Source organism: Sus scrofa, chromosome 7, assembly GCF_000003025.6.
Source record: "Sus scrofa isolate TJ Tabasco breed Duroc chromosome 7, Sscrofa11.1, whole genome shotgun sequence".
Lineage (NCBI taxonomy): Eukaryota > Metazoa > Chordata > Mammalia > Artiodactyla > Suidae > Sus > Sus scrofa.
Genome location: NC_010449.5, coordinates 114,328,896 through 114,345,016, shown reverse-complemented (window position 1 = coordinate 114,345,016; position 16,121 = coordinate 114,328,896).

Genomic DNA, 16,121 nt, shown 5'->3' with positions numbered 1-16,121 from the left:
CATCTGTCCAATGTACTGATTGAAGTTTCACCCATGGAGAAGTAAGTCTTGGGCTTTGGCCATTGTTGGACTGCGCTCATGGTGGGTGGTGAGGGAGGCGTATTTTGATATCAAACCCAAATAGAAGTCCTCTTCCTTCTACTTATTAGACCTAGTTCAAACCCTTAGGCTCACCTTCTTGTGGCTGGTAACCTGTTTGTGTATTTGAGGACAGCGCTCGCCTCCTCTTAGTGTCCTCGAAACCTGGGTGGTTTGTGTGTAAAGCTGGTTTCCTGGTTTGCGTCTCTCTGCCCTGGTGCCCTCCTGCTCCCTGCCGCATCACTGCTCTCAACCTGGGAGCCACACTGGGAACCCTTTTCACCATACCGTGGTGTCATAGTGAAGTTGGTATCTGGGCTACGGTTTGGCACTGCCTGGCATCGTCCAAGAGCCCGTCATTCTTCCTGGAAGCCTCCCCTCCCATCTGCTGCTGCTCCTTCCTACCTCCTGCCCCACACCTGTGCCCACTCCCGCCTCAAAGGACAACCTGGCAGAAACTCAGAAGAGACTAAGCTGGTCCTGTTCGTGCATTTATTTGTTCATTCAACAGCTACTTGGTAATCACCTACTGTGTGCTTAGAACACCTAAGAACAGCACTCGGCTGTTTTAGGGAGGCACAGTCTGTCAGGTGGGGACAAGTACTACGGACAAAAATGAAGAGGCAAAGGGGATGGGTGTGCTGGCAGGGAGGGATTGGGGTTATCTTTTATTTATTTATTTATTTAGTCTTTCTAGAGCCGCACCCGCGGCATATGGAGGTTCCCAGGCTAGGGTTGGAATCAAAGCTCCAGCTGCCACCTACGCCACAGCCACAGCAATGTCAGATCCGAGCTGAGTCTGTGACCTACACCACACCTCACGGCAACCCCGGATCCTTAACCCACTGATCGAGGCCAGGGATGGAACCCACGTCCTCATAGATGATAGTCAGATTTGTTTCTCCTGAGCCACAATGGGAACTCCAGGTTATATTTTGAATAGGGTGGCTCTAAGGAGGACTCACCAAGAAAGTGACATTTCAGCAAAGACCTGAAGGTGGTGGGGGAGGGGGTTGCTGGTGTCCAGGGGCAGAGGGCTCTCGGTAGAGGGACAGCAAGTGCTGATGCCCAGAGGGAGGAATGAGGCTGGAGTGTTCAAGGAATAGCGAGGAGCTAGAGGGAAGACGGCCTGGAGGATAGAGCTGAATAGTAACGCAGAGTTGGTCTCAAAAGCTTGCAAACGCACAGAAATGCAGACCATTGCCTGTACTCACACAACCTATACGGAAGCACCGATCATTTTAAAATATATGTTCCACCGTCTTTGCTGAGGTGGCTCCCTTTGTAAAGGACAGTTCCCGGTGCAAAACTGGGAAACTGAAAGAATAAGGGCCATTGTGATGTGGGTCACCCTGAACGTGGTGCCGAGGCCTGCAGCGTGCCACCTTGTATGCCAACCTCTGTAGCATCTGCTGTTATTTCATGTAACAACAGGTGTACTCTCGGTCAGAGAAAATGGATGTTTTAAGACGTTGATGTGCAGTGCCCAACTATGGAAAAAAGGCGAACCACTTTCCCAGCTGAGTGTGTTTTTCTCCTGGGAAGTTTCAGAGCCCCTGTCGCTTTCCCAGGAGCACTCGTTCTCCAGGAGCCTGATAATGTTTGGCTCCTGTAGCTGAGGATAATGGACCAGAAAAAACACAGGCTTTACGAGTGACGATGCCAGTAATTCGCAATGGGGCCGTGCTCTATGGCTCTCCAGCGTGTCTGTCACTGATACTTTAATTTTAAATAATTTAAGAAAAAAGGTCATTGAGTCCTTACGCTACCCCCTAAACCAAAGTTAGAGCAAGATTTTTGTTTTGGTTTGTTTTGGTTTTTGTTTATTTGGTTTTTGTTTTTTTTGTTTGTTATTTGGCCACATCCACGGCATGTGGAGGTTCCTGGGCCAGGGATCAAACCCGTGACACAGCCAGGGATGGGGGTGGGGCGGGGCAGGGGAGTGTTCTGATTACTGAAGGAAGAGGAGACGTGGAGGACAATGCACATTCTCTACCACACAACCCATGGGGGTGATGCCAAATCTAACCCTTGTGGGAAACATACTGGGAACCAGCAACTGTCCTGAGAGTTGCAGCCCTATGAGGTAGGCACCTGCGTTTTGCTTGTTTACTGATGGAGTTCTACAAGAGAATTAAAGCCCACATGCCCTGAGGCCTTCATCCCGAATTAGCATCTCCGGCACATGCATCTAGAATGGTACTAACTATGCTCCATCCTTGGGAGAACTGAGAAAGGTTCCGAGGGGGAGGCCTGTATGGTGCTGTTGAGGGTCCCTTTTAGGGAGCCAGGCACTGGGTTGGGTGCTGGCACTGGGTTGGGTGCTTGTCTTGGTTCTGCTTTCCCCCAAACTCCCCAAAGCAGAGATTTGGATGTGCTTCATTTGGAAGTGATTCCATCAACGAGGAAGTAGGAAAGTGAGAGCAGGAAAAGAGAAAAACCAATCCAGTGCGGGTCGATAAGTGAGTTACCACTGAGGACCGTGGAAACTCAATCTAGCTGGGACTTACTGGGAAACTCATCTGGGGATTTTTCCACTGGGGCAAAGAGGCTGGGATACTTAACTGCCGATTCCTCTCCTTCACTGAAGGTCTCTCCTGGAGGCGTCGACGTCCCCAAACGTCCGTCCTGCCTGCTCTGTGAAAGGACCAAGCAAACTCCCACTGCCAGAGAAAACCCTCAGGCAGAGAAACACCGGAAGCGGAAGCGGTTGGGAAGGGTGTATGGGAACTGTCTACAGGTCACCTCCAGGGTAGTGCCAAGTGCCATAAATGGGACACTGGCACCTTCTTTGGGGCTTTATACATGTTATTTCATTTAATCTTTACAATAAACCTGTGACTCGATTGTCAACCTCTCTGCTTCTTGTATGCAGAAGTTGAAGCTCCCAGAAATGAAGGAACTCGTCCAGGGTCACACATAGCTGGGAAATGGTGGAGTGTGCGGGCCAGTCACCTGTCTCGTGTCACCCCACTCTCCTTTTCTTGTGCCTGAAGCCCTCTACCAGCCTAATGTTTAACTGGTCTTCACCAGCAAACCTCACCCAAAACTACTACCCTCAGGCTTGCTAAAATCTCTTATCTCTGAAAAAGATGATTGATGTTTTTCCAGCTTTTTGGTGGATGAAGCATGGAGAAAATCTCTTTTTATTGCTCCAAGTCTATACATGTAACCTCCATGAAAAACCATGACCTGGAGTACCCTTGTGGCTCAGCGGGTTAAGGATCCAGTGCTGTTACTGCTGTGGCTCTGGTTACTGCTGTGATGTGAGTTCAATCCCTGGCCCAGGAACTTCCGTATGGTGCAGGAACAGCCAAAACAAATAAACAAAAACCTATGACCTCACTCTATATATAAAGCTTCAAAACACGTTTCCTAGCCTCCATTTCTTTTTTCTTTTTTAATTTTTCTCTCTCTTTTTTTTGGTCTTTTTGCCTTTTTCTAGGGCCGCTCCCACGGCATATGGAGGTTCCCAGGCTAGGGGTCGAATCGGAGCTCTAGCCACCGGCCTACACCACAGCTCACGGCAACGCCGGATCGTTAACCCACTGAGCAAGGCCAGGCATCGAACCCGCAACCTCATGGTTCCTAGTCGGATTCGTTAACCACTGCGCCACGACGGGAGCTCCAATTTTTCCTCTTTTTTTAATTTTTGTTTTCGCCCCCACTTCCAATCATGTTGCCGCTCCCTAAGCAACACTTGTCTTGCCATTCTGGAGCTGCTCTGGCTAAAGCAAGTAGCTCTCATCTGATGCAGGTGGTCAGATTCTCATTTTTTCCCCAAACAGCTGTTCTTTCTGTGCCTCGCTCCTGCTGAAATGCAAAGACCTGGGACAGCAAAGCCACATGTGGCTAAATCTCCATTCCTCATGCGCTAAGAGGGAATCTGAGAGGAGGATGGTGTGCTCTGAAGGCGAGTGTTGCAGCCCATCTTAGCATCATGTTAGAGCGCCAAGGAACCAGTATTTCTCAGTCTACCCACGGCTCATGGTTCCCCATGACAGTTTCCCAGATCTGCTGCCAAATTTTGATCCACACACAAAATGTGTTATGGTTATAGCTAAGTATATACTGCCTTGGTTTTGTTTCTCTCTCTCTCTCTCTCTTTTGTTTTTGTTTTTGTTTTTGTTTTTTTGGTCTTTTGTCTTTCTAGGGCCGCACCCACGGTATATGGAGGTTCCCAGGCTAGGGTCTAATTGGAGCTGCAGCCACCGGCCTTCGCCACAGCCATAGCAACTCGGGATCCAAGCTGCGTCTTCGACCTGCACCACAGCTCACGGCAACACCGGATCCTCAACCCACTGATCGAGGCCAGGGATCGAACCCGAAACCTTGTGGTTCCTGGTTGGATTTGTTAACCACTGAGCCACAGAGGGAACTCCCCTGCCTTCGTTTTGTATGTTAGATGAAGCATGGGGCTGGGTGGGTATGGGAGCTGTGGCATAGCTCACTGAGAGCAGGAGGCGGGGGGGCAGAGTCAGGAGCTCTTTGTCTTGTGAATACATGGAGGGCACTGTGGGTTTGTCTGTTCAACCTCTAGTCCAACCCTCTCCAGGTAAGCAGAAGTAGGAAAACAGAAAACTACATTTCCCAGACCCCCTTGCAGCTAAGGACCTGGACATGATTTAGGTTCCACCAATCAGTGGTACCTGCTCAGGAGCAGCGTGGAGGGAAGCTACAGAGCCATCCTGCTGCTAGTGTGGACATGGCAGAGGTGGGTGGCCCTAGAGTCAGTGGCTGTGCAGTTTCCTGATCCTGGCATGGGCAGCAGTTCCTGTGGCAGCTCAGTTCTGGGGTGTGGCTTTGTGAGTTGTTTCTGGAAACACACTCTATAGTCAACTTCTTCAGTCCTCCTGTAATTCTGTAATCATTTAATATCCTGTTTTCTGCTACTAATCCCCAACTGAAACCAGGGAATAGCCAGTTAGGACAGTGAGCAGTTCTGGCAACAAATGGCAACACTGGGGTAGAAGGTGCTCAGGTGAATAGGGTGCTGATGGTGGCTGTGTTTGTAGATCCCTCTCGCTATGTCAAAGAAAAGTGCCTGCTCAATGCCAGGCACTACCTATTTCTGTAACCCAGACAGCGCTACTCAAATTCATTCCAACCATGAGGGCTTTATAAAGGATGCTGACACTTCAGAGTTTCTTCATAGGGATAGAAATCTCCTGGTTAACAGGTAGCTGTCCGAATTAAGCAGTAAAATGATCAGTTACCAGGTCTTTAAGAAACTCAGTGAGTGACATTGGTATCGCCAAGATTCTAGTCCCATTGCTGAGAGGGCAAGGCACTTGTCCAAGGTCACACAGCAAGTTGTAAGAGCCAGAACTGGTTCTCCTGGCCCTCAACCTAATTGTTCCACTGCTCCAGCGAATGAAAAAGAGTGAAGAAATGAATGAAAGAGGTGTGGGACTGGCATCCAAAATGCTCCCCCCTGACCCTAGAATCCAAGGGCCAACCAGGGGTGAGGAAAAGGAGAGGAAAAAGCAGGTTTGGGTAGTGCGAACTGCACTGAAATGCTTTTTTAAAACTCGCTCTTGGAGATCCCCGCTCTGGCACAGTGAGTTCAGCATCTGACTGCAGCAGCTCGGGTCGCTGCAGAGGCGCAGGTTTGATCCCCAGCCTGGCACAGTGGATTAAAGGATCTGGTGTTGCCATAGTTGTGGCATAAGTTGCAGCTGTGGCTCAGATTCAGCCTCTGGCCTGGTGACTTCATATGCCATGGCGTGGCCATAAAAAAACAAAAACAAAAAACACAAACACCTCACTCTTAAGCCAAATTCAAAGACGGGAAATAGAATGGAGGTTACCAGGAACAGGGGTGGGGATGGGGGTGGAGTTTTTGCTTAATGGGAACAGCTTTTCTGTTGGGGAAGCTGAAAAACTATGGAGATAAAGGGTGATCGTTATGCAGCAATATGAATATACTTAATGCCACCGAGTCGTACACCTAAAAATGATGAAAATGGTAAATTTTATGTTCTATGTATTTTTTTACCACAATACAAAAATTAAAAAGCACTCTCTATGCCCACTCCTGTGTGGGGATGTTGGCCACCGGAAGGTGGCAGCCTCCTGGTCTGAAGGGTACAGAGCAGGGGGATGGAACCAGCACCCCAGTCTCCCTGTGGGGCGGAAGCTGTCACCCATGGCATCCTTGGCGCAGGCACGCCAGGCTCTAAGCCAGGAAAGTAGGAACCCAGCTCAGCTGGGGGTACCCACTGGGGAAGGGCACTGGAGCCCTGGCCAGAGCTGGTCTCCCAGGGCATCAGAGGTGATTCTCACAGACATGCAGCCCCCAGAATACTGATGCTGAGAGAGACCCCAGAGGTGGCCCGCTGTGTCTGTGAGAAGCACAGGCTCTGGGCTGACCCAAGCCCCAGCTGCCCCCCACCCCAAGCCAGTGAGTGCAATTCTATCGGATGCAGTCTGCGCCCTGCCCGTGTTCCTTGGACCTCTCAGGAACGCGGCACATGGAGGTTACCAGGCTAGGGGTCAAATCAGAGCTGTCGCTGCTGGTCTACACCACAGCCACAGCAATGCCAGATTCGAGCTGTGTCTGTGACCTACACCACAACTAACGGCAACGGTGGATCCTTAACCCACTGAACAAGGCCAGGGATCGAACCCGAAACCTCATGGTTCCTAGTCGGATTCGTTTCCACTGCGCCAGGATGGGAACTCCCCGTACTGCTTCTTAATAGCTCCCTGAGGGATTCAGCTCGTTCCTTGCAGTGGGGTGGGGCTCACACTATTGCTAGCACACTCTTTCCCCCGCCCCCCTTTGGGCTGTGCCCATGAGATGTGAAAATTCCCAGACCAGAGATCGGACCCGTACCAGAGCAGCAACCTGAGCTGCTGCAGTGATAACTCCAGATCCTTAACCCGCTGAGCCACCAGAGAACTCCACTGGCACACTCTTTATTGACTTCTTTCCTCTTCTCGTCCCCCACCCTCCACCCCCACTTCCCTCCCTCTCCTCTGCCATGACTCCTGGAATCCTTGACCCTTCCTTGACTGGGGGAACCCAAGCCAAGATGCTGACTGTCCCTCCCCCGCTCCCCCGTGCTCTCTCTGGGCTGTGGGGGGTCTGACAGCATCCATCCCTTGACCGTCCTCCATCCTGGGTCACCTGGAGCTCAGGGATGCCAAGACTCCGCCCTTTCCAGACCTTGATGGATTTCCCTCCATCCCTGGCTCTGGGGCTTGACTGTTCTTCAAATTAATTTGGAGGGTGGTTCTAGGCTCCTGTCCTACTTAGGAAGTGTCTGGTCTACAAGAGGCCACTTCTGGGCCTCTGACCAAGGTGAGGGCCCAATGGGGAGGAAGGACCAAGGCCAAAATCCACTGGTCGGATTGGGGAGCAGGCACTGCATCAGCCCAGCTAAGTGCCAGAATGAGGGGTGGAGAGAACCCTGGAGCCAGACGTAGAGTCTACCCTGGAGCTACCAGCGAATGGCCAAGTGACCCTGGCTGGTTTCCTCTCTGCCTCTGTGTCCCCACCCGAAATACAGCACATGGTTGTGCTGAGTGTAAATGAGATCTGAGCCCCAGCAGCTGACTCTTCGTACGAAGCGTGCAGTCACTGCTTCACACACCTGCCAAAAGCGCCATCATTATCCATTAACTTCAGGATGTGGAGTTCCCGTTGTGGCTCAGTGGGTTAAGAACCTGACTAGTCTCTGTGAGGATTCGGGTTTGATCCCTGGCCTTGCAAGGTGGGTTAAGGATCTGGTGTTGCCCCAAGCTTTGGCATAGGTCACAGGTGCAGCTCAGATCCAGTGTTACTGTGTGTGGCTGTGGTGTAGGCCATCAGCTGCAGCTTCAAGTTGACCCCTAGCCCAGGAATTTCCATATGCTGCAGGTGCAGGCATAAAGAAGATAGAGGGAGAGAGAGAAAGGAAGGAAGGAAGGAAAGGGAGGGAGGGAGGAAAGAAGGAGAGAAAAAGAAAGAAAGAAAGGAAGGAAGGAAGGAGAAAAAATATCAGGATGCGGTGGTTCAGAGAGGTCAACTAATTCACCTAATACCACACAGCCTGGTGAGTGGCAGAGGCAGGAAGAGACTTCGGGCTGTCTTACGGAAAGCTGTAACGTGGAACTTGACTGCTTTTAGATAAAGAAGCTAAATGTTAATATCATCTGACGAAAGAGGAAACAGACTCAGAGACGGGCAGTGCCTTGTCCCAAGTCACGCAGGGCTGCAAAGGCAGCCCAGCACTCCTGGTGCCCAGTCTTGGTTTTCCTTCCTGGACAAGGCTGCCTCACCGCCAGGTCACTAAGGATGGGGCTGTCGGGGGAGGGCTGCCCGGGCCTTTCCTGGGGCGCACAGTTTCCCCAGGAGGTGCCTTTAGGAGACGCTGCACCTGGGCCTCTCTGGGTCTGCCTCTTTCTCAGCAGTTCTACCAGAGCTTTTAGCGGACTGGGAAGGGTACATTCCTGCATTCCACAAACACTTTGTTGAGCACCTACTCTGTTCCAGGCTTTATTCTCAATGCTTGGAATATGCTAGTAAAGAAAAGAAACGAGAACCCTGCCTTCCAGGAGGCTGAAGAGACAGGCAATAAAAAAAAAAAAAAAAAAAAAAAAGACAGAGAAAGACAAATATCATATGATATCACTTATATGTGGAATCTTAAAAAAACGATCCAAATGGGAGTTCCTGTTGTGGCTCAGCAGTAATGAACCTGACTAGCATCCATGAGGATTCGTGTTCAATCTCCGGCCTTGCTCAGTGGGTTAAGGATCTGGCGTCACTGCGACCTGTGGTGTAGGTCGCAGACACGGTTCAGATTTCGTGTTGCTGTGGCTGTGGTGTAGGCCAGCAGCTGCAGCTCAGGTTGGACCCCTAGCCTGGGAACCTCCATGTGCCATGGGTGGGGCCATAAAAAGACAAAAAAAATTATACAAATGAACTTATTTATAAAACAGAAGTCATCTCACAGACATAAGAAACACACTTATGGTGATCCAAGGGGATGGCAGGCAGTGGGGTGGGAGAGATAAATTAGGAGATTGGGATTAACATACATATAGCACTGTATACAAAACAGGTAGACATGGAGTTCCTGTCGTGGCGCAGTGGTTAACGAATCCGACTAGGAACCATGAGGTTGCGGGTTCGGTCCCTGCCCTTGCTCAGTGGGTTAACGATCCGGCGTTGCCGTGAGCTGTGGTGTAGGTTGCAGACGCGGCTCGGATCCCGCGTTCCTGTGGCTCTGGTGTAGGCCGGTGTCTACAGCTCTGATTAGACCCCTAGCCTGGGTACCTCCATATGCCATGGGAGCGGCCCAAAGAAATAGCAAAAAGACAAAAAAAAAAACAAAAAAACAAAAACAAAAACAAAAAACCAGGTAGACAATAAGGACCTACTGTGTAACACAGGGAACTCATTCAATGCACACGTATGAGCATAGTTTCATATATATGAAAATGAAGTATATATGCAAAAATGAATCACTTTGCTGTATACTCGAAATGAATGCAACATTGCAAATTAATTATACCTCAGTGAAAAATGGTTAAAAAACCAGAGTTCTGGAGTTCCCGTTGTGGCTCAGTGGTTAACGAATCTGACTAGGAACCATGAAGTTGCAGGTTTGACTCTGGCCTTGCTCGGTGGCTTAAGGATCTGACGTTGCTGTGGCTGTGGTGTAGACTTAGCAGCTGCAGCTCCAATTGGACCCCTAGCCTGGGAACATCCATATGCCACTGGTGCAGCCTAAAAAGCCAAAAAAAATAAAAAAGCTTAAAAACCAATAAAACATAATATGTAAGCACATTATATAGTAGGTTAGAAGGTGGTGATGTTGGGGAAAACAGGAGCAGAGCAAAGTGAGAGGCTCGGGCATAGCAGGGTGGGAATATGTGGCCTCATCAAACAGGTGGTCAGAGTTGGCCCCACTGAGGTGGTAACTTGAGTGAAGACTGGAAGGAGTCGAGAGAGAGAGGGACCCACGTGGATATCTGGGAGGACATGAACAGCCAGTGCAAAGGTCCTGGGGCAGGAGTACACCTTGCAGGTTTGCGTCAGATCAAAAAGGCCAGAGTGGCTAGAAGCGAGTGGGGAGGGCAGTGGGTGATTGACATGAGACAGTTTGGGGCCGGATCATGTAGGGCCTTGGCAGGGACTTCAGCAGTCATTGGAGGAGATGGGCAGCAGAAGCTGAGGCACCCGGAGGCTATAGGGTGTTACATAGATGTGCCCATCAGGCCCAGCTAGCTCTTAGTAGCCCTGACACCTCACTCCATCCTGGGTGGTCAGAAATGTCACCTCTGGGAAGCACCAGATCCCAGGTGCGACTGACTGCTCCTCTGGCCGGGGCCCCAGACATCTTTATTTGGGGGGCGGGGGTCCCTGCCAGGGGTCCTAAAGAGATGCTTCCTTCTGTACCCCAGGGAAAGTGGCAGCTGCTCCTCTGATGGGGGAGCCCAGGGCACTGGGCAGAGTCAACACACCCTTGGCCCCACTGACAAAATCATATTTTCCAAACACACAGCTCCTCCAAGCCCCTTATCGGGCCTCCAGGTAACAAAGCTCCGTTGCCGGGCAATGCTGTTTTATCTACGAGGTCTGCTCGGGGGCCGGTTCGAGGTGATTTCATTAGATCCTTTCCCATCTGTCTCCACAAACATCCCCAGGGGCCTCCAATTAAGGTTTTGCTTTTCTTCTTCGGCAGATGTTTGTTTTAATCTAATAAAGTGGTTTACAGGCCTCGGTGGGTGGACGAGGGCTTCGGGGGCCCCCTGGCCCAGGAGGGTGGTGGGAAGGACAGACAGAGACGGCTGCGGTTGCCAGGCCCTGGCTGTGGAGGTTAGCTCCCGAAGGCTCGAGGCACAGCAGGTTAGAAAGAAGGACAGGGCCTGGACCAAGCTGAGACCCGAGGGGTCTTTCCGGCATCCCATCTCCTTTCCTCCACCTGCGGCCGTTTCCCAGAGGGGTCCCCAGCAGCGCCTCGCTCCCAAGAAGGAGTTTTCTAGGGAGTCACATCAGGGCCAGAAACTTTTGATCCCCTGGGAGGTGGGTCTGCAGAGGCTCCATTGAGACGACACTGTGGAAAGATGGCTTAGCGGTGTGCAAATCCAAAGTCATGCCAAGGAGACCCCACCCAGGAAACCAGGGTCTTGGGGAGAGATGGTGGCGAAGGGAGTTTCAGAGCAGAAGAGAGTAGAGGGGGTGGCCTGCCTGCTTGGGCAAGGTGTGGTGATGGGAGAGGGCGCACCCCTGCCCTAACGACAGGGTCAAAGCCACACAGGGGGCTTCGAGGATGGGGTCAAGTCGCCAGGACACTGAGGGAGAGAGGACCCCCCTCCGCCTGCCCAGGCCCCAAGCCCTCCCCTGGGAGAGGACCCTGTCTCCCAACCCCCGAAAGGTTGATCTCTAGGGCCACCCAGGGGAAAGACTGCAGGTGATTCAGGGAGACCTTGGTCCCCCCAGGCCAGCTGGCAGAAGACACTTAGGATAATCAAAGAGCTGCACTTTGGGGTCCGGCTTAGGTTTGGATCCTGGCTCTGCTAGGCCTGCTCTGTCGCCTTGCTAAAGTCACTTCCCCTCTCTGAGCCTTATCCTACAAAACGGCCAAAGTAATTTCTTGTGTGATTTCTGTGAATTTCACTTAGAGAATTCAGTCCCTGGGATGGGTCAGTGCTAAGACTGGGGTGGCTCGGGTCCTGATCACAGGCGGGAAAGGCCCTGCACGGTTCCTGGTGTCTTTCTCGTGTCCCCGGTGGCTGTCGTAGCTCTGTCCCTTCCCTCTCACCCTTGGGCTCTGTTCTCTGGTGCAGCACTTGGTTCGCATGGTTCCTTTCGTATCTGACCGACTGAATGAACCACGTGCTCCAAGCTTCAGCCTTGGTGGGGCTGGGTAGCTCAAGGTCTGGGAGTGCCTCTGTTTTCTCATCTGTAAAACGGGGGCATTACTGATAGTACCGACCTCCTAGGGCTCTTCTGAGGCTCTTGGAGCTCCTGCGCATGTGTTTTGGCACAGGGCCTGGTCCACAGTGAGTGTCATCTCACTCTATTGTTTTGGATTTTTTTTTTTTTTTTTTTTTTTTTTGCTTTTTAGGGCCGCACCTGCAGCATATGAAAGTTCCAGGCCAGGGGTCAAATCAGAGCTACAGGTGCCAGCCACAGCCACAGCCACAGCCACAGCAGATCCAAGCTGCGTCTGCGACCTATACCACAGCTCATGGCAACATCGGATCCTTAACCCACGGAGCGGGGCTGGGGATTGGACCTGAATCTCCATGGATACTAGTCGGGTTTGTTTCCGAGGAGCCATTATGGGAACTCCTCACTCTTATTATGGAAACTTCGGGATGTGATTTTCCTTCAGGTGATTTGTATACTGACTTTCGACTCCCCATTCCTGCGTCTAGTGCCCCCCGAAATTGAGGCCTGGAGGAGGGATGTTGGGGGTGGGGTGCTGGAGACCTGAGTGGGGCTGAGTCTACTCACCACAGAGGGGCAGGTGGTGAGCGGATCCCCCAGTATCCAAGCCGAGGGGCTCTGGGGAGCACAGGCCTGGATGGATGCAGAGGGAGCTCCTAGCCCGAGGGTCCTGCAGGCAGCGTGAGAGCCTCTTCTCTCCTTCCTGCCAAATGATATTTCAGAGCCAATGAGCTAAGCAGCCTTCTCCCCCAAAGAATAGGCTTTTCTCTCCCGCCCCAGACTCAGCCCCCTAGCCAGGCTCAGAATTTGAGGCGAGGGAGTTCCCATTGTGGCTCAGCAGTAACGAGCCCAACTAGTATCCATGAGGACACGGGTTTGATCCTTGGCCCCGCCCAGTGGGTTAAGGATCCGGCGTTGCTGTGGCTGTGGTGTAGGCCAGTGGCTACAGCTCTGATTTGACCCCTAGCCTGGGAACTTCCATGTACCACAGATGAGGTCCTAAAAACCCCAAAAAATTAAAAAAAGAAAAGAAGAAAGAAATGGCGGTGAGCCATCTGGGTTACCGCCTCCTGTCCCCTCCGTGCAGGAGATGGCAGAGCATCCTGGACCACGTGGATTTAGTCGTGGACCTTCCTTCTGACCAGGACCTGAGTCCACGTGCATCCTCAGCTCTGTCCCCGGCCCCGGAAGACCTCTCTTCCTTCTCCGGCTGGACTCCGCTGGCAGTGCTCTTCCTCCCTGTGGTCAAAGCTCTGCTCCCCCACCTGCACCTCCCAGAGGAGGTGCCACATGCTCGGCTCTCTCAGGCACCTATTCCACAGCATGGGGGGCTCACGGAGGTGGGGCGACAGGGCGCCAAGCACAGGGAGGCGAGGAAGTGTCACCCAGAGGGAACGGAACCAAGAGTGTGAGGGTCTGCTGCCGCTTTACCTTCCAGAAAAGGCAGGAATTTGTACCCTTGGAAGGGTCCCGTCGTATTTCGTGGGCTTTTTCCTCTTCCCTCTTATTCGTTCTCATTTCTCTCTTATTATTCTGATTCCTATTTCTCTCTTATGATTATTCTTATGATTCGCCCATCAACCACGCCATCCTAATGACTGTCCAGACGTCTCCCCGCTTGCCCTGTGTCACATGTATTGTCACCCACACTCCTGCCTCCATACCTTTTCATGTGCTCCCCTGCCAAGAAAGCCTTGTGCTCTTATTTCTCTTTCCCAAACCTTAAGCCTCAGACCAACTCCTCTCAACTCCTTCCATGCCAGGAAGTGTTTTTGACCAGCCCAGTCCACGCAGCTCTTGCTCTGCTCAGAGATCTTCTAGTCCTTACTGTAGGCAGCACTCTTTTTTTTTTTTTTTTTTTTTTTTTTTTTTGTCTTTTTGCCATTTCTTGGGCCGCTCCCATGGCATATGGAGGTTCCCAGGCTAGAGGTTGAATCCGAGCTGTCGCCACCCGCCTACACCAGAGCCACAGCAACGGGGAATCTGAGCGGCATCTGCAACCTACACCACAGCTTGCAGCAACGCCGGATCCTTAACTCATTGAGCAAGGTCAGGGATCGAACCCACAACCTCAACCCACAATCCCCTAGTTGGATTCGTTACCCACTGAGCCACAACAGGAACTCCTAGGCATCACTCTTTGACCCTTCTCAGCTACTGTATTAATGTTATCTGGGCGTTAACTTCGTATGCAAACATTCTCTCTGCTCAACTAGATTTCAAGCTGTTTGAGGAAAAGGACAATGTTGAAATCATCCTCAACCCTATAGTCACAGGAACAGGATCTATGTTTTTTCATGGAGATGAAAATAACTTAACCCAAATACGAGGACAATGGTGGGTGGAATTTCTCACAAGGTGAGATACTGACTGGAGAGATGTTTGCGGGGGTGGGGGTTGCTGTCTGCTTTCAGAACCCCATCGATGTTATATTGCCCTGTGAAGATACTTGCCCTGGCTCTTCATGTAGCAGCAATTGAGTTCAAAGAATGCTCCACAAACTCTGAACTATTCTGCTGCTACAGATGGAAGGAAGTGCATGGCCTCTCTCGCTCTTTCTCTCTCTCACCCACACCATGTGGAATTTCCCAGGCCAGGGACTGAACCTGAGCCACAGCAGTGAAGATGCTGGATCCTTAACTTGCTGAGCCACCAGGAAACTCCAGCAGTGCTCTCCTAGAGGCGCAGATATAACAAGATCAAGGGTGGCCTCATGGGCTGCTGTCTATGGTCCTGAACCATCACCTCGAGGAGAGCCCAGGACGCTGCTTAGTGATTTCTGTCTGACAGGTCCCAGGGGTCATAGTTTTTAAGATCTCCCCCCACCCCAATCTAGGTCAAGCTTCTGAAAATTTTAGATAATTATGGAATAATTAGAATTGTGGATTTTTTTTCAATTAACATGGTTGGTTTATTTCATGGGGTCTTATTTTCAAATAGACATTTTCTACCACTGAGAAGCCGGATGGTAGGGAAGTCACGTGTACACACAATCAAGTCCCTCCCATGATGTTTTTGTGATTCATGACCCTCCTTACTTCACGGGAACGAGTGCAGCCCCACATCTTGCCTCATTTTACAGACATCATCCCAGCTCTATCTCATAATGACTGGATGATCTTGGGCAGGTCCATTCATTTATCTGAGCCTCAATTTTTTTCCTCTAGAAATGGTTGAAATGATGGAGGGAGGGGTTTGGGCTTGATTTTCTGAGCAATCCCTTTGTCTATTCTTTTCTTTCTTTTTTTTTAGCTGAAATGGTAGCTCCTGAGTCTCTGGCCATGTCTCCCCCATCTCCATGAATCCTTCCTCCCAAGCTTTTTAAAATAAACAAGAAAATCTAGGACATTTCCCACACGAAACTCAAGACAGTTTCTTGTGGGTGGCCTCACTTCCAATCGCCAAGAATAAAGGGAGGACTCTGCCTGTGAAACCCACTGGCATCACAGAAGCACATTTAAAACACCCATCCTCTGCTCCTCTTTTTCCAGGTGACGTTAACGATAGCTTATTTTCTCTGGGGGAAGTGACAGGGTGAGAAGCATTTGGCCCTAAATGTAAAGGATGACTTTTGTTCTGTGAACACCACCTCTTCTGGGGAAGATCAGTACCTGGACAGGAAGTTTGGGAGGCAAAAGCCTTCTGACTTGGCCTCAGAACCAGGGAGCTACCAGCGCAGAAGCCCTCAGAGGACTTCAGCTGCCGTCCCACCCCTGCTGAGGGTGCTCTGAAGAAGCCACAGTCCCCACCCTAACCCCAGACCTCTTGGCCCCCCAGCTCCAGCAGGTGGTTCAGGCTGCTTAAGCACATCATCCAGGGAGCCCAGCGAGAGATCTTATTCCTGAGGCATTGAATACCCGTTAGTAAGACATGCCTATGTGCACACAGAACAATGATACTGGGAGGCCAGTGAATGTTTACCAAAGGTGAGAGCTTGATCTCACCTGCGTTTGTCCCAGAATCACAAGGCTGGAAAGGGACTTGGGAGGTCCCTTTGTGTCCCTCATAGCCTCTCTGAGAGCAGAAGGGAAGAAGGAAAGATGCAGACAGAGAATGCCAGTGGCCACCACACCTCGCCTCACCTCCTAACTAAGAAAGACAACTTGGCCCTGATCGGGGGTGCCTGGGACCCCAGGTTCTTCTCTGGGCACAGCTC